This window comes from Cibotium barometz, chromosome 58 (assembly GCF_041138505.1).
Source record: "Cibotium barometz isolate CiBa-2024 chromosome 58, ASM4113850v1, whole genome shotgun sequence".
In the NCBI taxonomy this organism is placed as follows: domain Eukaryota; kingdom Viridiplantae; phylum Streptophyta; class Polypodiopsida; order Cyatheales; family Cibotiaceae; genus Cibotium; species Cibotium barometz.
This window is the reverse complement of record NC_141103.1, coordinates 37,471,725-37,497,973: the sequence shown is the minus strand read 5'-3', so window position 1 is coordinate 37,497,973 and position 26,249 is coordinate 37,471,725.

The window sequence follows — 26,249 nt, the reverse complement described above, 5'->3', positions numbered from 1 at the left end:
GAGTAAAACTATAGGGCAACTATAAAGTCCTATCGAACTAAATTTTCTGGGTCAAAAACGCGTTTCGGGCACGTCTGGACCTCCGTTTTCCAGGAAGCAGGCAATTTCGAGCACTGCGGGTAAGTCATTGATTCTCTGCAGAACTCTGTTTTAAGAACTGCAGGAAGACAGATTGACTGTGCAAACACTGTGGGTGCTGCAAAGAGGTCAACAGTTGCCATTGGGTGTATGTATGCACATTGAAGTCACTGGTTGTGACATTTGAGAGTTCTACAGTACCACTGCAGAAAATACAGTAGTTTGAGCATAAAAAACCAGAGTGCTGTTTCTGGTAAATTTGTGTATCTGGCAAGATGTCAAATGATGACATAACCCAGATTGTGGCTGAGAAGCTTGATAAGAATAACTTCCATGCTTGGAGGTTCAGGTTGACGAATTTCCTGATGGGAAAGGGCTATTGGGACTACATAGAAGGTGAGCATGAAGAGGCACCAGAGATACCGGATAAATCCGACTGCTGCAGATGTGAAAGAGTTTAAAGACTAGAACCAAGGAGCTAGGAAAGTAATGTATTGGCTCTCTATTAGTATACAGGACACCATGATTGGGCATATTCAGGATGCCAAGTCCCCCAAGGAGGCGTGGGACACCTTGGTAAAACTCTATAAAACAAATACCAAGGCACGTAAGATACAGTTGAAGAATGAACTTCACACTGTGGAGAAAAAGAGCATGTCTGTGAATGATTATGCATTGAAGATAAAGGGTATTGTGGAATCCCTTGCATTTATTGGTGTGTCAGTAGATGATGATGATAAGGTGGAGGTCTGTCTAGGTGGTCTCGGGCCACAATACAAGGCGTTCAAGACGTCTATTCAGACTCGGGAAAACATTCCCGACTTTAGAGATTTGGTGTCCATGCTGATTATAGAAGAGAAGAGCTTGGGTGAAGACCAACATTCTTCACAAAACAAAAATAGTTCAGAGCAATAGGCCTTCTACACAAGTTGAGGAAGAGGACGAGGTAGAGGAGGCCGTGGATGCGGTCAAGGAGGTGGTCGAACAGGTAATCAGAATTATGGACAGCAACAACAGTCCCAGAATACACAACAACAACAACAACACGCAGGTGGAACAGGCAAATTCAGAGGCAGGGGGAGTCAAAGAGGCCGTGGAGATTAGCAAAGGCAGTATAATGATGCACGTGAATGCTATTATTGTGGTAAGCCTGGACATGTGCAGGCAGAATGTTATAAGAGGCAGGCTGACATGCAAAATGGGAAGTGCAACAAAACAATTATGCATCCTCAAGCAGAAATAATGAGGATAATGAAAGGTTGTTTGTTATGTAGCATGTCATGAATGCCATGTCTGAAAATGTTGAAGCAGCACAAAAAAATGATATATGGTATGTGGATTCAGGTGCTTCGAACCACATGACAAGTCATGGGGAGTGGTTCAAGGAGATGAAAAACCCGGAAAGACCAGGTTTTGTGGAAACAGGGGATGACACTGCTCATCCAATTGCCCATGTTGGAGATGTGCCATTGTCTATGCAGGATGGCAAAGTGAAGTACCTTGTAGATGTACTTCACATTCCAAACATAACAAAGAATCTGGTTTCAATTGGCCAGATGATTGAGCAGGGTTTGCAGGTTCGGTTTAACCCTGATGGGTGTTATGTTGAAGATTTTAAAGACAAGTGCAGGTTGGTTGCAAAAGGCAACAGAGTGGGCAGAATGTTTATGTTGAATGTAGACATGCCTGAAATGAGTGCTGCGATGTTTGCAAATGGTTCAGGAATTGTTGCAGACACAGACATTTGGCATAAAAGGATTGGACATGTGAATGTGCAGAGATTGAAGTCTATGCAGACTAAAGGAATTGTGACAGGGCTGCCAAAATTTAAAGTGGAAGGTATGCACAAAATATGTGAAGCATGCCAATTTGGGAAGCAAACTAAGCATGTGTTTCCACGTAACAGATATGTGAGCAAAAATGCACTAGATGTTGTGCATTCAGATGTATGGGGTCCTACGAAGACCATATCTATGGGAGGCTGCAGGTATTATGTGACGTTTATTGATGGACCACACAAGGAAAGTGTGGGTATATTTCATGAAGGAGAAGAGTGAGGTGTTCACTCACTTTCAGAATTTCAGAGTTTTGGTTGAAAAGCAAACAGGGAAATATGTAAAGTGCCTAAGGTCAGATGGAGGGGGAGAGACTTCTCCAATGAGTTCTCTGAATTTTTGAAGAAGAATGGTATTCGGAGACAGTTTACATGCAGATACACTCCGCAGCAAAATGGAGTTGCTGAGCGAAAAAACAGGCACATTGCTGAGATTGCGCGAGCATTGATGGAAGAGAAGGATATGCCGCATAGCTATTGGGCTGAGGCTGTTTCTACAGCAGTATACATCATGAACAAGACTCCAACTGCAGCCATACATGATGTAACTCTAGAGGAGAGGTTTACTGGCAGAAAACCAGATTTGTCTCATCTGAAAGTCTTTGGGATGCATTGCATATGTGCATGTGCCAGATGAGCTGAGAACTAAGCTGGATCCGAAAGCTGAAAAATGTGTGTTTATTGGATATTCCCTTGAGCAAAAGTGATACAGGTGTTATAATCCTGCTACACGTGAGTTGAGGGTAAGCAGGGATGTTGTCTTTGATGAGATGAGCAGCTGGTATGCTGCTGAAAAAGAAGCTATTGGGGCTGATGTAGTGGAAGTGTGGTTGCACAGAATGTAAGTCAACAAACCATTAGGGGAAGGTTGAGGTCTATAGGGGCCCTTTAAGCTGCCATATTATGATTTTAATGACTTTTTGTTGAAACGTTAAGTTTCTTTGACTGTAGATACCTTCTTGTTCTTCAAACAGCTGAAGTTTGAATTTCAAAGTTTCCCGCCAAAATTGAATTTGAAATCGAGCAAGCAAAACTATATCATGTGACATATCTATGGAAAGAGCTTGACGAGTAGATTCTGGATCTGTAATCTCCGACAAATTTTGAGCTCATATGTAGAAGTTATGGACGTCCAAAATTTCAAAAACTTTCCCCCCCCCACTTTTTGGAAATGAAAAGTACAAAAAGGCATCTTCTAGAGAATCTTTTGACCACCTTTAATCACCCAACATTTTTGTGTACATGGCATCACACAATTGGCTCTTTTCCTTAATAACCTTTTAATCACATGGCATCTTAAAGGGCCCCTATAGACCTCAACCTTCCCCTAATGAATCACAGTCTTTGAGTGGACCAGGAGAGTCCTCATCTAGTGGGTCTATTGATAGACCATGGAGTGGCAGGCTGCATCATAATACCAGTCCTGCAAATGTGATTAGTATATCACGTAAAGGAAAAGAGAAAGTGGTTGAGCCCCTTGGTATGCCTGACATTTCTGCAGGGCATTCTCATGTTGATGGTGGAGAGTCTAGTGGCTCAGATATGAGCCTTGATGAGGAGCTTGGGATCCCAGCTATGAGAACACCTGGTGTAAAGAAGGCTATGGAAGCCATGAATGAAAAGCTGCGAAGATCTGGGAGAGTGAAAAATCCTGTGCAGAGATTTACCTATGATGGTTATGTGGCACATCACTATGCATATATGGCAAAGGTTGTGCAGGTTGTTGAGCCCACATGCATTGATGAGGCTATTGGAAATGTGTATTGGGAGAAAGCTATGGATGAGGAGATGAATGCACTATATGGAAATGAGACTTGGGATTTAGTGCAATTGCCTGAAGGCAAGAAAGCCATTGGATGCAAGTGGGTGTACAAAGTTAAACATAACAGTGATGGAAGCATAAACAGGTACAAGGCTAGATTGGTAGCCAAAGGATATACGCAGACATATGGCATTGATTATGAGGAAACTTTCAGCCCAGTTGCCAAGATGGCAACAGTGAGAGTTGTGATAGCAGTGGCTGCGTCAAAGCAATGGTCTTTACATCATATGGATGTAAAGAATGCATTCTTGCATGGGGATTTGCAGGAAGAGGTGTATATGTTGCAGCCACCTGGTTATGAGGATGTGGGTCACCTCGAGCATGTTTACAGGTTGAAGAAAGCCTTAAATGGTTTAAAACAAGCACCAAGAGCATGGTCTGACAAGATTTCTGAATATCTTGTCACTATTGGCTTTCATGTAGCCAATGCAGATTTCTCGCTATATGTGAGACATGGTGATAGAGGGGTTGTGCTTGTTGTCATCTATGTAGATGACTTGATCATTACGGGAGACCATGATGCAGAGATCTTTGATGTAAAGATCTTGCTTAGACAGAAGTTTGAGCTGAAGGATCTGGGGGAGCTCAGATATTTCTTGGGCATTGAGGTGATTAGGTCACCACATGGTATTGGATTACTGTAGAGACAGTATGGCTTGGACATGTTGTCCAAGTATGGTATGATAAGCTGTAAGCCTATTTCCGTGCCATTGGATCAGAATGGCAAGTTGAGTGCAGATTCAGGAGAGATCTTGGAGGATCCTACTATGTATAGGCGTATAGTAGGAAGCTTGATCTACATGACGATCACCAGACCAGATTTGAGCTATGCTGTTGGGTTGGTGAGTCAGTTTTTATGCAGGTTCCATGGAAACTGCATTTGGATGCATTGAGATGCATACTGAGGTATGTGAGGTCTACTTTGCATTGTGGACTATTCTATGAGACTGGGACAGAGATATGTGTACATGGGTACACAGATGCTGATTGGGCTGGTAGTATCTCAAATAGAAGATCTACCAGTGGATTCATGTTTTCTTTGGGGAGTGCTGCTGTGACTTGGAGCAGCAAGAAGCAGCCTACGGTTGCTCTATCCAGTACAGAGGCCAAGTATAGAGGAGCTGCTATGGCAGCATGTAAGGTAGCTTGGTTGAGAAAGCTACTTGCAGATTTGGGTCTATCAGTGGATAGACAAGTTGTCATTTTCTGTGACAACATTAGCCGTATACAGTTGGCCAGGAACCCAATATTTCATGCTCATCTTGGCAGGAGACCTTGACCTTGTTTATGTCAGCACAGAGGATTAGGTAGCTGACATCTTCACCAAAGCATTGGGTACAGAGAAGCTCCACAGATTCAAGGCTTCGCTTGGTGTACATGAGATGGAGTTGAGCTCGAGGGGGAGTGTTGAGATATCGAGCTCATCCTCCAGTGAGGCGGTGGACACTGATGACCCGCCTGGGGGATAGGCCCCACACTTACACCACTGGCATGGTTGGTGAGATCTTGGGTGATATGCGGCCAGTGGGATGACAGGCTGTGTGACAGCCATTCTAGAGATACTGGCATAGTGATAGCGCCAGCTCATTTAGTCGGGTTCACACTATAGAGAACCTGTGTATGTATTGGTTGAGTACCTTTCATATTGTGTGTACTCTTATCTTGTATATGGTGTGTTGAGTGTTGAGTGAAAAAGAAGAAGATTTTCAGCCTCTCACCTTGTGTGTTCTCTATTAGGGTTTTGTGAGTGTGTGTGTGTGCTTGCAAGAGCTCAAGCTCTCTTCCCCCCTGCGTCTTTTCATCTTGCAAGCAGCAACCACTTTGCAAGCGACCAGCAAGACTGCTTGCAAGTGACCAGTGAGACTGCTTGCAAGTGACCAGTGACCGCTTGCAAGCGACCAGCGAGACCGCTTGCAACAAGTGACTAGCGACCGCTTTGCAATCGACCAGCGACCGCTTGCAAGTGACCAGCCGCTTGCAAGTGACCAGCCCGCTTGCAAGTGACCAGCCGCTTGCAAGTGACCAGTCGCTTGCAACCAGCCGCTTTGCAAGCGACCAGTGGGCCGCTTGCAACCGCTTGCAACCAGCCGCTTGCAACAACAACCGCTTGCAACCAGCCGCTTGCAACCAGCCGCTTGCAACAACAACCAGCCGCTTGCAACCGCTTGTAACCAGCCGCTTGTAACCAGCCGCTTGCAACCAGCCGCTTGCAACAACAACCAGCCGCTTGCAACCGCTTGTAACCAGCCGCTTGCAACAACAACCAGCCGCTTGCAACCGCTTGCAACAACCAGCCGCTTGCAAGTGACCAGTCGCTTGCAACCAGCCGCTTTGCAAGCGACCAGTGGGCCGCTTGCAGCCGCTTGCAACCGCTTGCAACCAGCCGCTTGCAACAATAACCAGCCGCTTGCAACCGCTTGTAACTAGCCGCTTGCAACAACAACCAGCCGCTTGCAACAACAACCAGCCGCTTGCAACCGCTTGTTACAAGTGACCAGCGACTGCTTGCAGCCAGCCACGCTTGCAGCCAGTCACTCTTGCAACCAGCCACTCTTGCAACCAGCCACGCTTGTTGCAAGTGACCAGCGAGACTGCTTGCAGCCGCTTGCAACCAGCCACTCTTGCAACCAGCCACGCTTGTTGCAAGTGACCAGCGACTGCTTGCAAGCGGTTGCAAGCAGCCGCTTGCAACCAGCCACTCTTGCAACCAGCCACGCTTGCAACCAGCCGCTCTTGCAACCAGCCGCTCTTGCAACCAGCCACTCTTGCAACCAGCCGCTTGCAACCAGCCGCTTGCAACCAGCCGCTTGCAACAACAACCGCTTGCAACAACAACCAGCCGCTTGCAACAACCGCTTGCAACAACAACCAGCCGCTTGCAACAACAACCGCTTGCAACAACAACCAGCCGCTTGCAACAACAACCAGCCGCTTGCAACCAGCCGCTTGCAACAACAACCAGCCGCTTGCAACCAGCCGCTTGCAACAACAACCAGCCGCTTGCAACAACAACCAGCCGCTTGCAACCGCTTGTTGCAAGTGACCAGCGACGACTGCTTGCAAGTGACCAGCGACGACTGCTTGCAACCGCTTGCAAGTGACCAGCGACTGCTTGCAACAACAACCAGCCGCTTGCAACCGCTTGCAAGTGACCAGCGACGACTGCTTGCAACCGCTTGTTGCAAGTGACCAGCGACTGCTTGCAACTGCTTGCAAGTGACCAGCGACGACTGCTTGCAACCGCTTGCAAGTGACCAGCGACTGCTTGCAACAACAACCAGCCGCTTGCAACCGCTTGCAAGCGCTTGCAACAACAACCAACCGCTTGCAACCGCTTGCAAGTGACCAGCGACTGCTTGCAACCGCTTGCAAGTGACCAGCGACTGCTTGCAACCGCTTGCAAGTGACCAGCGGCGATTGCTTGCAACCGCTTGCAAGTGACCAGCGACTGCTTGCAACAACAACCAGCCGCTTGCAACCGCTTGCAAGTGACCAGCGACGACTGCTTGCAACCGCTTGCAACCGCTTGCAAGTGACCAGCGACTGCTTGCAACAACAACCAGCCGCTTGCAACCGCTTGCAAGTGACCAGCGACTGCTTGCAACCACTTGCAAGTGACCAGCAACTGCTTGCAATCGCTTGCAGCCGCTTGCAAGCCGCTTGCAACCGCTTGCAAGCAGCCGCTCTTGCAACCAGCCACGCTTGCAACCGCTTGCAAGCAGCCACTCTTGCAACCAGCCACGCTTGCAACCAGCCACGCTTGCAACCAGCCACTCTTGCAACTAGCCGCTTGCAACCAGCCACTCTTGCAACCAGCCGCTTGCAACCAGCCGCTTGCAACCAGCCACTCTTGCAACCAGCCGCTTGCAACCAACCGCTCTTGCAACCAGCCACTCTTGCAACCAGCCGCCGCTTGCAACCAGCCACTCTTGCAACCAGCCGCTCTTGCAACCAGCCGCTTGCAACCAGCCGCTCTTGCAACCAGCCGCGCTTGCAACCAGCCGCTCTTGCAACCAGCCGCTCTTGCAACCAACCGCTCTTGCAACCAGCCGCTTGCAATCAGTTGCTCTCAACCAGCCGCTCTCGCAACCAGCCGCTCTTGCAACCAGCCGCTTGCAATCAGTTGCTCTCAACCAGCCGCTCTTGCAACCAGCCGCTCTTGCAACCAGCCGCTCTCTCAACCAGCCGCTCTTGCAACCAGCCGCTCTCAACCAGCGGCTCTTGCAACCAGCCGCTCTCAACCAGCGACGGCGGCGGCCGGTTGCTTGCAACCGACCGGTTTGCAAGTGGCTGGTTGAGAGCGGCCGGTTTCAAGCGACCGCTCTTGCAACAACCAGCCGCTTGCAACCAACCGCGCTTGCAACCAACCGCTCTTGCAACCAGCCGCTCTTGCAACCAGCCGCTTGCAATCAGCCGCTTGCAATCAGTTGCTCTCAACCAGCCGCTCTCAACCAGCGGGGCGGCCGGTTGCTTGCAACCGATCGGTTGGTAGCAAGCGACCGGTTTGCAAGCGGCTGGTTGAGAGCGGCCAGTTGAGAGCGGCCAGTTGAGAGTGGCCGGTTGCAAGCGGAATGTTGCAAGCGATCGGTTGCAATGCAAGCGAGCTTGCAAGCGGCTGATTGCAAGCGACTAGTGACCGCTTGCAAGCGACTAGTGACCGCTTGCAACAAGCGGCTGATTGCAAGCGACTAGTGACCGCTTGCAAGCGGCTGATTGCAAGCGACTAGTGAAACCAGCCGCTTGTAATCAGCCGCTTGCAATCACCCACTTGCAATCAGCCGCTTGCAATCAGCCGCTTGACCAGCCCCCGCCGCTTCTAGCCACTTGCAAACAACCAGCCGCTTGCAACCAGCCCCCGTCGCTTCCAGCCACTTGCAAACAACCAGCCGCTTGCAACCAGCCCCCGTCGCTTCCAGCCACTTGCAAACAACCAACCGCTTGCAAGCGACTAGTGACCGCTTGCAACAAGCGGCTGATTGCAAGCGACTAGTGACCGCTTGCAACAAGCGGCTGATTGCAAGCGACTAGTGACCGCTTGCAAGCGGCTGATTGCAAGCGACTAGTGAAACCAGCCGCTTGTAATCAGCCGCTTGCAATCACCCACTTGCAATCAGCCGCTTGACCAGCCCCCGCCGCTTCTAGCCACTTGCAAACAACCAGCCGCTTGCAACCAGCCCCCGTCGCTTCCAGCCACTTGCAAACAACCAACCGCTTGCAACCAGCTGCCGCTTGCATTGCAACCCGCCACTTGCATTGCAACCAGCCGCTTCTTGCAACCAGCCGCTTGCAAGCGACCGCTTGCAAAACCAGTCGTCGCTTGCAAGCGACCAACCGCTTGCAAGCGACCAGCCGCCGCTTGCAATCAGCCGCTTGCAAGCGACCGCTTCTTGCAACAACCAGCTGCTTCTTGCAACCAGCCGCTTGCAAGCGACCGCTTGCAAAACCAGTCGTCGCTTGCAAGCGACCAACCGCTTGCAAGCGACCAGCCGCCGCTTGCAATCAGCCGCTTGCAAGCGACCGCTTCTTGCAACAATCAACCGCTTGCAAAGCGACAGTGGCCGCTTGCAAGCAGCCGCTTGCAAGCGACCGCTTCTTGCAACAATCAGCCGCTTGCAAAGCGACAGTGGCCGCTTGCAAGCAGCCGCTTGCAATCAGCCGCTTGCAAAATCAGCCGCTTGCAAAATCAGCCGCTTGCAAGCGACCGCTTGCAACAAGCGACAGCGATCTGCAATCAGCCGCTTGCAAGCGACCGCTTGCAACAAGCGACAGCAATCGCTTGCAACAAGCGACAGCGATGATCGTTTGCAAGCAGCTGCTTGCAACAACTAGCTTGCGAGACGACCAGCCGCTTGCAACAACCAGCTTGCGAGACGACCAGCCGCTTGCAACCAGCCGGCCGCTTGCAACCGCTTGCAACATCAGTCGCTTGCGATTGCTTGCAACCAGCCGCTTGCAAAATCAGTCGCTTGCGATTGCTTGCAAGCGGCCAGCTTGTGACCAGTCGGCCGCTTCCAAGCGACCAGCTGCTTGCAAAATCAGCTGCTTGCAAGCGACCAGCCACTTGCAAAATCAGTCGCTTGCGATTGCTTGCAACCAGCCGCTTGCAACCAGCCGCTTGCAACTAGCCGCTTGTGCAAGCTACCACTTGCACCAGCCGCTTACAAGCAACCAGCCGCTTCTTGTGGACCAGCTGCTTACAACCAACTTGCAACCAGCCGCTTACAACCAACTTGCAACCAGCCGCTTACAAGCAACCAGCCGCTCTTGCGACCAGTCGCTTGCAACTGCTTACAACCAACTTGCAACCAGCCGCTTACAACCAACTTGCAACCAGCCGCTTACAAGCAACCAGCCGCTCTTGCGACCAACCGCTTGCAAGAGACCAGCCGCTTTGCGACCAACCGCTTGCAAGCGACCAGCTGCTTGCAAAACCAGTCGCTTGCAACCAGTCGCTTGCAACCAGTCGCTTGCAACCAGCCGCTTGCAAGCGACCAGCCGCTTGCGATCAGTCGCTCTTGTGATCAGTCGTGCTTGCAACCAGCTGCTTGCGTGATCAGCTGCTTGCGATCAGTCGTGCTTGCAACCAACCGCTTGCAATAACCAGCTGCTTGTGATCAGTCGCGCTTGCAACCAGTCGCTTGCACAATCAGCCGCAGCCGCTTGCGATCAGTCGCGCTTGCAACCAGCTGCTTGCAACCAACCGCTTACAAGCTACCGCTTGCGACCAACCGCTTACAAGCTACTGCTTGTGATCAGTCACACTTGCAACCAACCGCTTACAAACTACCGCTTGCGATCAGTCGTGCTTGCAACCAGCCGCTTACAAACTACCGCTTGCGATCAGTCGTGCTTGCAACCAGCTGCTTACAAACTACCGCTTGCGATCAGTCGTGCTTGCAACCAGCCGCTTGCAACCAGCCGCTTGCGACCAGTCGTGCTTGCAACCAGTCGCTTGCAACCAGCCGCTTGCAACCAGCCGCTTGCAACCCGCCGCTTGCAACCAGCCGCTTACAAGCTACCGCTTTGCGATCAGTCGCGCTTGCAACCAGCCGCTTGCAACCAGCCGCTTACAAGCTACCGCTTTGCGATCAGTCGCGCTTGCAACCAGCCGCTTGCAAGCGACCGCTTGCAACAACCGATCGCTTGCAACAAGCCGCTTGTAAGCGACCGCAACCAGCCAGCCAGCTGCTTGTTGCAAGCAGCCCGCCGCTTGTATGCAGCCCACCGCTTGCAAGCGAGCGCCGGCCGCTTGCGACCAACCACTTGCAACCGGCCGCTTGCAACCGGCCGCTTGCAACCGACCGCTTGCGATCGACCGCTTGCGACCAGCCGCTTGCAACCGACCGCTTGCAACCTGCAAGCGACCAGCCGCTTGTAACAACCAGCTGTTGTTGCAAGCGACCAGTCGCTTGCAACAACCACTTGCAAACAACCAGCCGCTTGTTGCAAGCGACCAGGCGCTTGCAACTAGCCGCTTGCAAACAACCAGTCGCTTGCAACAGCCACTTGCAAACAACCAGCCGCTTGTTGCAAGCGACTAAGCGCTTGCAACTAACCGCTTGCAAACAACCAGTCGCTTGCAACAGCCGCTTGCAACTAGCCGCTTGCAAACTAGCCGCTTGCAAACAACCAGTCGCTTGCAACAGCCACTTGCAAACAACCAGCCGCTTGTTGCAAGCGACTAAGCGCTTGCAACTAGCCGCTTGCAAGCGACCAGGCGCTTGCAACCAGCCGCTTGCAACCAGCCGCTTGTAAGCGACCAGCGATCGCTTACAAGTAACCAGCGACGACTGCTTGCAACAACCAGCAACCCGCTTGCAAGCGACCAGCGACGACGACTGCTTGCAAGCGACCAGGGACGACTGCTTGCAACAACCAGCGAGCGACTGCTTTTGCAACCACCGATCGCTTCTACAACTAGCGATGATCACTTGCAAACAGCAATCGCTTGTAACAACCAACGACCGCTTTTGCAACAACCAGCGACGATCGCTTGCAATCAGCCCCTTGCAAGCGATCGCTTGCAATCAGCCCCTTGCAAGCGATCGCTTGCAAAAACCAGTGATCGCTTTTGCAACAACCAACGATCACTTCTTGCAACAATCAACCGCTTGCAACAATCAACCGCTTGCCACCAGCCGCTTGCCACCAGCCGCTTGCCACTAGCCGCTTGCCACCCGCCGCTTGCCACTAGCCGCTTGTTGCAACCAGCCGCTTGCAACCAGCCGCTTGCAACCAGCCGCTTGCAACTAGCCGCTTGCAACTAGCCACTTGCAACCAGCCCGCTTGCAACTAGCCACTTGCAACCAGCCCGCTTGCAACTAGCCACTTGCAGCCAGCCCGCTTGCAGCCAACCCGCTTCAACCAGCCCGCTTGCAACTAGCCACTTGCAACCAGCCCGCTTGCAGCCAGCCCGCTTGCAACCACTCGTGCTTGCAACCAGCCGTGCTTGCAACCAGCCCGCTTGCAACCAGCCCGCTTGCAACCAACCGCTTGCAACCAGCCGCTTGTTGCAACAACCAGCCAGTTGCTTGCAACAACCAGCCAGCTGCTTGCAACAACCAGCCAGCTGCTTGCAACAACCAGCCAGTCGGCTGCTTGCAACAACCAGCCGCTTGCAACAACCAACCAGCCAGCCGCTTGCAACAACCAACCAGCCAGCCGCTTGCAACAACCAGCCAGCCGCTTGCAACCAACCAGCCAGCCGCTTGCAACCAACCAACCGCCGCTTGCAACCAGCCGCTTGCAACCAACCAACAGCCGCTTGCAACCAGCCGCTTGCAACCAGCCGCCTGCAATAACCAGCCGCCGCTTGCAATAACTAGCCGCTTGCAACCAGCCGCTTGCAACCAGTCGCTTGCAACCAGCCGCTTGCAAAACCAGCCGCTTGCAAAACCAGCCGCTTGCAACAACCAACCGCTTGCAACAACCAACCGCTTGCAACAACCAGCTGCTTGCAACCAGCCGATTGGCAACCAGCTGCTTGCAACCAGCCGATTGGCAACCAGCCGCTTGCAACCAGCCGCTTGCAACCAGTCGATTGGCAACCAGTCGATTGGCAACCAGCCGATTGCAACAACCAGCAGCCAATTGGCAACCAATCGCTTGCAAAATCAACTACTTGCGACCAGCCGCTTGCAAGCGAACAGCGAGACAAGCCGCTTGCAGCTAGCCGCTTATTACAAGCGAACAGCGACGATAAGCCGCTTGCAACTAGCCGCTTATTACAAGCGAACAGCGACGACAAGCCGCTACGCTTATTACAAGCGAACAGCGAGATGACAAGCCGGTTGCAACCAGTCGGTTGCAACCAGTCAGTTGTAACCAGCCGATTGCAACCAGTCAGTTGTAACCAGCCGGTTACAACCAGTTAGTTGCAACCAGCCGCTTGGTAACCAGCTGCTTGGCGAGCAGCCGCTTGGCAACTAGCCGCTTGACAACCAGCCCGACTTGCACAACCAGCCGCTTGTTGCAAGCGAGACGACAAGCCGGTTGACACCAGCCGGTTGCCACCAGTCGGTTGCAACCAGCCGCTTGGCAACCAGCCCGACTTGCACAACCAGCCGCTTGCAAGCGAACCAGCCGCTTGCAACCAGCCGCTTGCAACCAACCAGCCGCTTGCAACCAACCAGCCGCTTGCAACCAGCCGCTTGCAAAACCGAACCAGCCGCTTGCAACCAGCCGCTTGCAACCGAACCAGCCGCTTGCAACCAACCGCTTGCAAACCACGAGCTGCTTGCAAGCGAACCAGCCACTTGCAAGCGAACCAGCCACTTGCAAACCACCAGCTGCTTGCAAGCGAACTAGCCACTTGCAAACCACCAGCTGCTTGCAAGCGAACCAGCCACTTGCAAAGCGAACCAGCTGCTTGCAAGCGAGCAGCTACCGCTTGCAACAACTAGTCGGGGCAAGCGAACAGCGACCGCTTGCAAACCACGAGCTGCTTGCAAGCGAACCAGCCACTTGCAAGCGAACCAGCCACTTGCAAGCGAACCAGCCACTTGCAAACCACCAGCTGCTTGCAAGCGAACCAGCCACTTGCAAAGCGAACCAGCTGCTTGCAAGCGAGTAGCGACCGCTTGCAACAACCAGCCGGGGCAAGCGACCGCTTGCAAAACAACCAGCTTGCAACAACCAGCCACTTGCAACCAGCCGCTTGCAACCAGCCGCTTGCAACAACCAGCCGCTTGCAACCAGCCGCTTGCAACAACCAGCCGCTTGCAACCAGCCGCTTGCAACAACCAGCCGCTTGCAACCAGCCGCTTGCAACAACCAGCCACTTGCAACCAGCCGCTTGCAATAACCAGCCACTTGCAACCAGCCGCTTGCAACAACCAGCCGCTGGCAATAACCAGCCGCTTGCAATAACCAGCCGCTTGCAACACAACTAGCCACTTGCAACACAACCAGCCGCTTCCAACACAACTAGCCACTTGCAATAACCAGCCGCTTGCAACACAACTAGCCACTTGCAACACAACCAGCCGCTTGCAATAACCAGCCGCTTGCAACACAACCAGCCGCTTGCAACACAACCAGCCGCTTGCAACAACCAGCGAGACCACTTGCAACAATCAGCCGGTTGCAACAACCAGTCGGTTGTAAACCAGCCACTTGCAACAACTAGCCGCTTCGATTGCAACCAGCTAGCCGCTTGCAATAACCAGCTGCTTGCAACAACCAGCTAGCCGCTTGCAATAACCAGCCGCTTGCAATAACCAGCCGCTTGCAATAACCAGCCGCTTGCAATAACCAGCTGCTTGCAACAACCAGCCGCTTGCAACAACCAGCCGCTTGCAACAACCAATCACTTGCAACCAGCCGCTTGCAACAATCACTTGCAACCAGCCGCTTGCAACAACCGCTTGCAACCAGCCGCTTGCAACAATCGCTTGCAATAATCGCTTGCAACCAGCCGCTTGCAACAACCAACCGCTTGCAACAACCAACCGCTTGCAACAATCGCTTGCAACAATCGCTTGCAACAATCGCTTGCAACCAGCCGCTTGCAACAACCAACCGCTTGCAATAATCGCTTGCAACCAGCCGCTTGCAACCAGCCGCTTGCAACCAGCCGCTTGCAACAGCCGCTTGCAACAACCAGCCGCTTGCAACAACCAGCCGCTTGCAACTAGCCGCTTGCAACAACCAGCCGCTTGCAACAACCAGCCGCTTGCAACCAGCCGCTTGCAACAACCAACCGCTTGCAACCAATCGGTTGCAACCAGCCGCTTGCAACAACCAGTCGCTTGGTTGCAACAACCACCCACTTGCAACAACTAGCGACCGCTTGTAACAACCACCCGCTTGCAACAACTAGCGACCGCTTGTAACAACCAATCGCTTGCAACCAATCGCTTGTAACAACCAATCGGTTGCAACCAACCACTTGCAACCAATCGGTTGCAACCAGCCGCTTGCAACAACCAGTCGCTTGGTTGCACCAACCACCCACTTGCAACAACTAGCGACCGCTTGTAACAACCACCCGCTTGCAACAACTAGCGACCGCTTGTAACAACCAATCGCTTGCAACAACTAGTCGCTTGCAACAACCACCCGCTTGCAACAACTAGCGACCGCTTGTAACAACCAGCGAGACCGCTTACAACAACCGGTTACAACCAGTGATCGCTTGCCAACAACCAGTCGCTTGCAACAACCACCCGCTTGCAACAACTAGCGACCGCTTGTAACAACCAATCGGTTGCAACCAGCGACCGCTTGTTGCAACAACCAGCGAAGATCGCTTGCCAACAGCCAGTGAGACCGCTTGCAATAGCCAGCGAGACCGCTTGCAACAACAACCAGCCGGTTGCAACAACCAGTCGGTTGCAACAACCAGCAAATGCAACCGCAACTGCTTGCGACCACTTGCGACCGCTTGCAACAAGCGCTTGCAAGCAACCGCTTGTAACCACAACCGCAACTGCTTGGGACCGCTTGCAACAAGCACTTGCAACAAGCGCTTGTAACCACAACCGCTTGCAAAAGTAACCGCTTGCAAGTAACCGCTTGTAACCACAACCGCTTGCAAAAGTAACCGCTTGCAAGTAACCACAACCGCTTGCAAAAGTAACCGCTTGCAAAAGTAACCACTTGCAAGTAACCGCCGCCGCAGTGCTTGCAACCGCAACCGCTTGCAAAACTTGCAAAAGTAACCGCTTGCAAGTAACCGCAGCGCTTGCAACCGCAACCGCTTGCAAGCAACAACCGCCAAGCAATCGCTTGCAAGCGCAAACCACTTTGCAACTGTAAGCAACCACTTTGCAACTGCAAGCAACCGCTTGCAACTGCAACCGCTTGCATACAACCGCTTGCATACAACCGCTTGCAACTGCAACCGCTTGCATACAACCGCTTGCAACAACTGCAAACCACTTTGCAAGCAACCGCTGGCAACTGCAAACCACTTTTTGCAAACAACCACTTTGCAAACAACCGCTTGCAAGCAACCGCTGGCAACTGCAAACCACTTTTTGCAAACAACCACTTTGCAAACAACCGCTTGCAAGCAACCGCTTGCAACCACTTGTCTTGCAACCGGTTGCAAGTGGTTGCAACCGCTTGCAAGCAACCACTTGCAACCACTTGCAACCACTTGCAACCGCTTGCAACAACTGCTTACAAGCAACCACTTGCAACCGCTTGCAAGCAACCACTTTGCAACGACTTTGCAACCACTTGCAACCGCTTGCAACTGCTTGTTTGCAAGCAACCACTTGCAACCGCTTGCAACTGCTTGTTTGCAAGCAATCACTTGCAACCCCTTTGCAATCACTTGCAACCCCTTGCAAGCTTGCAACCGCTTGTTGCAAGCATGCTACCACTTGCAAGCTTGCAACAACCCCTTGCAACCCCTTGCAAGCTTGCAACCGCTTGCAAGCTTGTAACAACCCCTTGCAAGCTTGCAACCGCTTGCAAGCTTGTAACAACCCCTTGCAACCCCTTGCAAGCTTGCAACCCCTTGCAACCCCTTGCAAGCTTGCAACCGCTTTGCAATTCCTTGCAAGCTTACAACCGCTTGCGGTTTGCAATCAACCGCTTGTTGCAACCCCTTGCAAGCTTGCAACCGCTTTGCAATTCCTTGCAAGCTTACAACCGCTTGCAACCGCCTGCAAGCAACCACTTGCAACTGCAAATCACCTTGCAACCGCCTAGAACCGCTTGCAGGCAACCGCCTGCAAGCAATTGCCTGCTTGCAACCGCTTGACAACCGCTTGCTTGCAACTGCCCGCAACCGCCTGCTTGCAACCACCCGCAATCGCCTGCAACCACCCGTAACCGCCCGCTTGCAACCGCTTGTAACTACTCGCAATCGCCTGCAACCGCCTGCTTGCAACCACCCGCAATCGACTGCAACCGCCTGCTTGCAACCACCCGCAATCGACTGCAACTGCCCGTAACCGCCCACAACCGCCCGCTTGCAACCACTTGCAACTACTCGCTTGCAACCGCTTTTTACAACCGCTTGCAAGCAACTACCCGCTTGCAACCGCTTGCAACCGCTTGCCCGCAACAACTGCCCGCTTGCAACACAGCCCGCTTGCAACCGCCCGCTTGCAACCGCCCGCTTGCAACCGCTTGCAAAATCGCCCGCTTGCAACCGCCTGCCCGCAAACTGCCTACTTGCAACCGCTTGCAAGCGCCTGCAACCACTTGTTGTTGCAAGCGCTTGCAACGCTTACAAGCGCCTACAACCACCCACAACCGCCTGCTTGCAACCGCTTACAACCGCCCGCGCAATCGCCCGCTTGCAACCGCTTACAACCGCCCGCACAATCGCCCGTAATCGCCCGCTTGCAACCGCCTGCAATCGCTTGCAACCGTCCGTAATCGCCCGCTTGCAACCGCCTGCAATCGCTTGCAACCGGTCGCAATCGCTTGCTTGCAACCGCTTACAAGCACTCGCAACCGCTTGCTTGCAACCGCTTACAAGCGCTCGCAACCGCCTGCAACCGTCCGCTTGCAACCGCCCGCAATCGCCCACAACCGTCCGCTTGCAACCGCCCGCAATCGCCCGCAACTGCCCGCTTGCAACCGTTTGCAAGCAACCGCTTACGACCGTTTGCAAGCAACCGCTTACGACCGTTTGCAACCGCTTACGACCGCTTGCAAACACAATCGCTTACGACCGTTTGCAACCGCTTGCAACCGCTTGCAAACACAATCGCTTGCTTGCAACCGCTTTGCGAGCAACCGCTTGCAAAAAGCGCTTGCAAGCAACTGCCCACAACCGTCCGCTTGCAACCGCCGGCAACCGCCCGCTTGCTTGCAACCGTTTGCAAGCAACCGCTTTATGACCGCTTGCAACTACTTGCAAGCAACCGCTCACAATCGCTTGCTTGCAACCGCTTGCAACTGCTTGCAAAAAGCGCTTGCAAAAAGTGCTTTTTACAAGCAACCGCTTGCAAAAAGCGCTTGCAAGCAATCACTCAACCGCTTGCAAAAAGTGCTTTTTACAAGCAACCGCTTGCAAAAAGCGCTTGCAAGAAATCACTCAACCGCTTGCAAGAAATCGCTTGCAAGAAATCGCTTGCAAGAAACCGCTTGCAACCGGTTGCAACCGCTCGGTTGCAAAGCGCTCGCTTGCAACCGCTCGCTCGCAACATCTTGCACACTTGCAAGCAACCGCTTGTAAGCAACAAGCAACCACTTGCAAACAACAAGCAACCGCTTGCAAACAACAAGCAACTGCTTGTAAGCAACCGTGCAACCACTTGCAACCGCTTGTAACCGCTTGTAACCGCTTGCAAGCAACCGCTTGCAACCGCTCGCAAGCAACCGCTTGTAACCGCTTGTAACCGCTTGTTGCAAGCAACCGCTTGTAACCGCTTGTAACCGCTTGTAACCGCTTGTTGCAAGCAACCGCTTGTAACCGCTTGTAACCGCTTGCAAGCAACCGCAACCGCTTGTTGCAAGCAACCGCTCACTTGCAAGCAACCGCTCGCTTGCAACTCGCTTATTGAACTCGCTTGTTGCAAGCAACCGCTCTCTCGCTTGCAAGCAACCGCCGCTCACTTGCAACCGCTCGCTTGCAACAAGCAGCCGAGCAAGCAAGCGGGCAAGCAAGCGGTTGCTTGCGGTTGCTTGCGAGCGGGGTTGCAAGCGGCCAAGCAAGCCTTGCTTGCAACCCCGCTCGCAAGCAACCGCTTGCTTGCAATCGCTCGCTTGCAACAAGCAACCGCTCGCTCGCTTGCAATCGCTCGCTCGCTTGTTGCAAGCAACCGCTACCACTTGCTTGCTCGCTCGCAAGCAACCGCTACCGCTTGCAAGCGAGCGGTTGCTTGCCTGCTTGCAAGCAAGCAAGCAACCGCTACCGCTACTGCTTGCTTGCAACCGCTTGCAAAAGAAATCGCTTGCAAGCAGGCAAGCAACCGCTACCCCTTGCAAGCGAGCGGTTGCTTGCCTGCTTGCAAGCAACCGCTACTGCTTGCTTGCTTGCTTGCAACCGCTTGCAAAAGAAATCACTTTTGCAAAAGCAACCGCTACTACTGCTTGCTTGCAACCGCTTGCAAAAGAGATCACTTTTGCAAAAGCAACCGCTTTTACAAGCGCAAACGCTTGCTTACAACCGCTTGCCCGCTTGCTTACAACTGCCCGCTTGCAAGCAAGCAACCGCTTGCTTACAATACTGCCCGCTTGCTTACAACTGCCCGCTTGCAAGAAACTACTTGCTTGCTTACAACCGCTTGCAAGCAACTGCCCGCTTGCAAGCAACTACTTGCTTACAACCGCAAGCAAGCAACTACTTGCTTACAACCGCTTGCAAGCAACTGCTTACAACCGCTTGCAAGCAACTGCTTACAACTGCTTGCAAGAAACCGCTTGCCCGCTTGCTTACAACCGCTTGCCCGCTTACAACTGCTTGCTTGCCCACTTGTTGCAAGCAACCACTTGCTTGCAACAACCGCTTGCTTGCTTGCTTGCTTGTTGCAAGCAACCGCTTGCTTGCTTGCTTACAACCGCTTGCTTGCCTGCTTGCAAGCAACCGCTTGCAAGCAAGCAACCACTTGCTTGCTTGCTTACAACCGCTTGCTTGCTTGCTTGCCCGCTTGTAAGCAAGCAACCACTTGCTTGCTTGCTTACAACCGCTTGCTTGCCTGCTTGTAAGCAACCGCTTGCCCGCTTGCTTACAACCGCCCGCTTGCAAGCAAGCAACCGCTTGCTTGCTTGCTTGCAACCGCCCGCTTGCAAAGCAACCGCCCGCTTGCAAAGCAACCGCTTGCTTGCTTGCTTGCAACCGCCCCCGCTTTTTGCAAAACCGCTTACAAGCAACCGCTTGCTTGCTTGCAATCGCTTGCAAGCAACCACTTGCTTGCTTGCTTGCAACCGTCCGCTTGTTGCAACCGCCCGCTTGTTGCAACCGCCCGCTTGCAACCGCTCGCTTGTTGCAACCGCCCACTTGCAACCGCTCGCTTGTTGCAACCGCCCGCTTGCAACCGCCCGCTTGCAACCGCTCGCTTGCAACCGCCCGCTTGCAACCGCTCGCTTGTTGCAACCGCCCGCTTGCAACCGCTTACAAGCAACCGCTTGCTTGCTTGCAACCACCTGCTTAAGCAACCGCTTGCAACCACTTGTAAGCAACCGCTTACAAGCAACCGCTTGTAAGCAACTGCTTCGCTTGTAAGCATGCTTGCTTGCAACCACCTGCTTACAAGCAACTGCTTGCAACCGCTTGTAAGCAACTGCTTCGCTTGTAAGCATGCTTGCTTGCAACCACCTGCTTACAAGCAACTGCTTGCAACCGCTTACAAGCAACTGCTTGCAACCGCTTACAACCGCTTACAAGCAACTGCTTGCAACCGCTTACAAGCAACCGCTTGTTGCAACCGCTTGTAAGCAACCGCTTGCAACCGCTTACAACCAACCGCTTGCAACCAACCGCTTGCAACCGCCTACAACCAACTGCTTGCAACCGCTTACTTGCAACCGCTTACAAGTAACCACAAGCAACCGCTTGTAAGCAACCGCTTATTACAAGCAACCGCTTGCAATCGCTTACCAAGCAACCGCTTACTTGCAATCGCTTACCAAGCAACCGCTTACCAAGCAACCGCTTACTTGCAACCGCTTGCAACCACTTACAAGCAACCGCTTACTTGCAACCGTTTGCAACCGCTTGCAACCGCCCGCTTGCAACCGCTTACAACCAACCGATTGCAACCGCTTGCTTGCTTGCTTGCAATTGCTTATAATCGCTTACAAGCAACCGCTTGCTTGCTTGCAATCGCTTGCTTGCTTGCTTGCTTGCAACCGCTTGCTCGCTTGCAACCGCTTGCTCGCTTGCTCGCTTGCAACCGCTTGCTCGCTTGCTTGCTTGCAATCGCTTGCAAGCACTTGCTTGCAAAAAGCACTTGTTGCAAGCAATTGCTTGCTTGCAATCGCTTGCTCGCTTGCAAGCGATTGCTTGCAAAAGCACTTGCTTGCAAGCAATTGCTTGCTTGCAATCGCTTGCAAGCACTTGCTTGCAAAAAGCACTTGCAAGCAATCGCTTGCTAACCGCTTGCTTGCAACAATCGCTTGCAAGTAACCGCTTGCTTGCAATCCCTTGCAAGTAACTGCTTGCTTGCAATCGCTTGTAAGTAACCACTTGCTTGCAATGCTTGCTTGCCACCGCTTGCAACAAGTAACCGCTTGCTTGCAACCGCTTGCAACAAGCAACCAGCAACAACCGCTTGCAAAGCAACCAGCAATCGCTTGCAAGCAAGCAAGCAACCAGCAACCGCTTGCAAACAACCAGCAACCAGCAATCGCTTGCAAGCAAGCAAGCAACCAGCAACCGCTTGCAAACAACCCGCAACCGCTTACGAGCAACTGTTTGCAACAAGCAACCCACAACCGTCTGCAAGCAGCCGCTTACAAGCAACCGTTTGCAACAAGCAACCCGCAACCGTCTGCAAGCAGCCGCTTACAAGCAACCGTTTGCAACAAGCAACCTGCAACCGTCTACAAGCAGCCGCTTACAAGCAACCGTTTGCAACAAGCAACCCGCAACCGTCTGCAAGCAGCCGCTTACAAGAAACCGTTTGCAAGCAACCATTTGCAAGCAACCAGAAACAACCGCTTATAAGCAACCATTTGCAAGCAACGAGAAACAACCGCTTACAAGCAACCGCTTACAAGCAACCGCTTGTAAGCAACCGTTTACAAGCAACCATTTGTAAGCAACCAGCAACAACCGCTTACAAGCAACCGTTTGCAAGCAACCAGCAACAACCGCTTGCAACCGTCGCTTGCAAGACCGCTTGCAGGCAACCAGCAAAAACCGCTTGCAAGCCGCTTGCAACCGTTTGCTTGCAACCGTCGCTTGCAAGACCGCTTGCAGGCAACCAGCAAAAACCTCTTGCAAGCCTAGGTCATGACCTAGACTTGTAAGAAACCGCTTGCAAGCCTAGGTCATGACCTAGACTTGTAAACCGCTTGCAAGTCTAGGTCTTGCAGTCTAGGTCATGACCTAGACTTGCAAGTGCAAGTCTAGGTCATCTAGGTCATGACTTGCAAGCAACCGCTTGCAAGTCTAGGTCATCTAGGTCATGACTTGCAAGCAACTACTTGCAAGCCTAGGTTATGACCTAGGCTTGCAAGCCTAAGTCATCTAGGTCATGACTTGCAAGCCTAGGTCATCTAGGTCATGACTTGCAATGCAACCGCTTGCAAGCCTAGGTCATCTAAGTCATGACTTGCAAGCAACCGCTTGCAAGCCTAGGTCATGACAAGCCTAGGTCATCTAAGTCATGACTTGCAAGCAACCGCTTGCAAGCCTAGGTCATGACAAGCCTAGGTCATGACCTTGCAAGCCTAGGTCATGACCTGGGCTTGCAAGTCTAGGTCTTGCAAGTCTAGGTCATCTAGGTCATGACTTGCAACCGCTTGCAAGTCTAGGTCATCTAGGTTATGACTTGCAAGTGGTTATGACTTGCAATTGCAAGTCTAGGTCATCTAGGTTATGACTTGCAAGCAACCGCTTGCAAGTCTAGGTCATCTAGGTCATGACTTGCAAGTCTAGGTCATCTAGGTCATGACACTTATTTCTCACATCCAAAGGGGTGACAAGAGCATTGTTATTTTGTCCTTGATGCGCTCATAAGTCTCCGTTTGCAGATGTGGGTATTAATTCTGGAATTTATTACTCGGGTTTTGTCGAGGCAGTAGGGAAGACTGTTGATTATTTGGTTGAACACACAAGCTCTTGTGTTGGTACTGAATGCACGAGAGTTGTTGAGTGATTTTCTTGTCATTGCTTGGGCCTCCATTCTTGTCGAACTTTAGGTGAAGTTGTTGGGGTTGAAGTCGGTGGTGAGGTTTTCTTCACATTATTCAATTTTGGCAACCATATGATGGAATTACCATCATAGTATCCTTGTTGTTGAACCGCAGGCACAGGCACCCATCTTTGACAAACATTATAAACTTGTGGCCGATGTGCTTGGTGCTAAGGTTTTCTTCTTTGTGCAAGCTTAGGGGACTTTGTGATGTTCTTGGGGACCCAAGCTTTGGTATTTCTTTGGTAGTACCCTTGTGCATGTAGCAATGTTTTTGGTACCCACACTTGTTGCATTAGTGGAGTTCTTTGAGGAACTTGAATAGGCTTTTGTGGACGGTGTTGTGGAGTACTTTTCTTTTTCCTTGGCCTCAAAGTACTGCGTTGAGGAAGAGGTTTTGACTGTCGAGGCACCCAAATTTGATTGGCATCTTCATAGTAGCCTTGAGCCACAAGTAGCTGCTTGTCTACCCACATTTTGATACTATTAAGATACCTTGATTGTGGTTGTCGTGGTGGAGTTTTCTTTTGGTGTTGATGTGGAAGGTGTTGGGCCCTCCTTGACTTTGGTTTGGCGCTGAGGCTGCACGTTTAAGACTCATGGGCATTGTTTTTATGATGATGAGGCTAGAGTCTCTTGTGGAGTGGTTGTTGATGACTGAGTTTCCACTAGACCCCAAAAAAATTTCTGCACACGCCTTAAGGTCTCACGGCCTAAGGGTTCACGTCTATTTAAAAAAAATGGCTCACGTATGAACCATTTTCTACGTGAAGCACTAGGCATCTCATGTGAAACAATATTTTAAAAAAACATCCTTGTTTAGAGGCTCGTATCTCATGTGAAGCACTAGGCATCTCATGTGAAGCACTAGGCATCTCATGTGAAACAATATTTTAAAAAAACATCCTTGTTTAGAGGCTCGTATCTCCTGAACCGTGAATCCGATAAAGACATTCTAGTATTCATCGGAAAGCCGACATCGAGCTCTTCAAATTTGGTCTGTCGTCCGAAATCAAAATCGATTATTTTGGCCTCCGACTAGCAGCCTCAAAATTCGACCTGGAAATCGAAGCAAAAAAACAACCCAAAAAGCACAAAATCGTAAAAAATAGCCTAAAAACGACTTCGAACCATATTCGAGCTACTTTTAGAGGGTCTAAACGATAAGATCAAGGACGACTCAGAGCGACAAAGTTGTAGTACTCCAAAAATACGACAACTCTCTCGTACAGAGTTTTTTCAAATTCCTCTTGGAACACCGTAAAAATGTGCTACGAAACACGGAAAAAATTCTTGGAAAAAAATTTATCTTGAGACAGTGATGGCTCCTCTTCCATCTAGGAAGTTACTAGCATGCACTTTATATCTCTAAGAGGTCGTTCACGTGCATGTAGCGTCTAAGCTAATTAGGACAAATGGACACTCGTTTAACCCAACGAAAAGTACGCCAGGCTTCCTGAGGTTATAACGGGTTGTGACAAAATATAAAAAGCACCAAAAAAAAACAAGTGTGTTGGCTCATTAAGGAGCAATTGACAAAGTCAGACATGGCAACGATAAAGGGACCACATGGGTCGACACCCTCACTAAACCCAATGGTTGGCTGACATCTTCGAGCCATTGAGATCTATGCCCCAAATGCACCTCCCAATACCATTGGCCATGCCTACAACAAACGTGTCATCAGATTTTACACCCCCTGTCACTTCAATCCCACTGGGCTTTGGTCCTTTACCTAACATTCCCACCAATCTTACAGGAACCAGCCCTTGGATGCCCACACCTTAGATATACTGACTAGTCTAGGAAGGGGAGTTGCCAAAGGACTGAGTGAGTCCCTACTACCCACAAGAGCACTCACATATGGCCTCAATGACTCATATAAAAATACGGACGTACAGATTTCCAAAATTATAGGCAAATACGATGGAACAACTGATCTTGTTCAATTCATTCAAATGTTTGAATAGATATGTGAAGCCTTTGGAAATCCAAACTGCCCCACCAAGGTACATACGTTAAACCTATGCTTAGAAGGAAAAGCTAGTCAATGGTTCATCACATTGATGCCAGTGACCAAGACCAACTTCAAAACCTTAAAGTCAGCCTTTATACATGGCTTTTCAAGACAAGGTAATCGGTGGAGTGCAACGAAAGAACTCTATTCGATTGAGCGTAAACCAAATGAAACCATTAGAGACTTTATCCTTCAGATAAAACTCTTGGACTCACGATGTGAGTCATGGGAAAAATTAAACGATTCTCAATTGAAGAGATGTTTCATGATGGGCTTAAAGAATAATAGCTTACACAACTTGATCATTGTATCCAACCTAGAAACATTCGATCAATTTTGTAAAGAAGAAATACGTTTAGATGACAACATGTTGGAAGATGATCATGCTACAAGATGCTCCTTAACTAAACCAAGTGAAACAATGGCAAAAGAAAGATCGATCACGGAATTGTCATTCCCCAAATTCTATGAAGCCTTGCTTAAAAGGTTTTAATCGACATCTCTAAGAGAGGATGAAATCCTTCAAAGCCAAACATCCTTAATGCTTCTACAAGTGAGGAGTGATATGCCTTATGTTAGGTGCAATCACTATGACCATCCCAATCCCCATTGTGCATATAAGGCACATGTCTTTCTATACTACATATATTGTAAATCCTTTGGTCATGATCCTACAAAGTGTCCCAATTCATCAACAATTGACTCAAAACCTCCATCTCTTGTGCACCAAACACAAACAGTTGAAAGGGTAGAAACCACTCAGGAAGCAGTTAATCAAACACTTCAGTGTTTCTATTGTCACGTGGACATCATAAAGTGGCAGACTGCACAGTTTGGAATGCTTCCATGCCCATAGTCACGGACACTTTGCAACCCATGATGGACGATGTGGCATTGATCACATGTTCGAAGATTTCCCAAGACGAGTTTCTTCAATGCAACTTATCTCACAGAATACAACTCTTAACATCTTAAGTGTACAAAATGGGCAATTGTCCACGGTACCCTTGAATGTGCTTACACGTTTACAATCTAAGGCACGAGAAACAGTAAAAAATAATGCAAAAGATAACACTTTGAAACGGCTAGAAGAACATGCCTTAAAGCAGGAATCAAAAGAGAAAACAAAACCTCCTACACCCAAGAAAAACAAGGGGCAATAAACTATCCAAACCAAAGTTGAATTAAAGGACAGGGAAAAGGAGCCTGTGGTGGAGGACAAACCCAAAAACG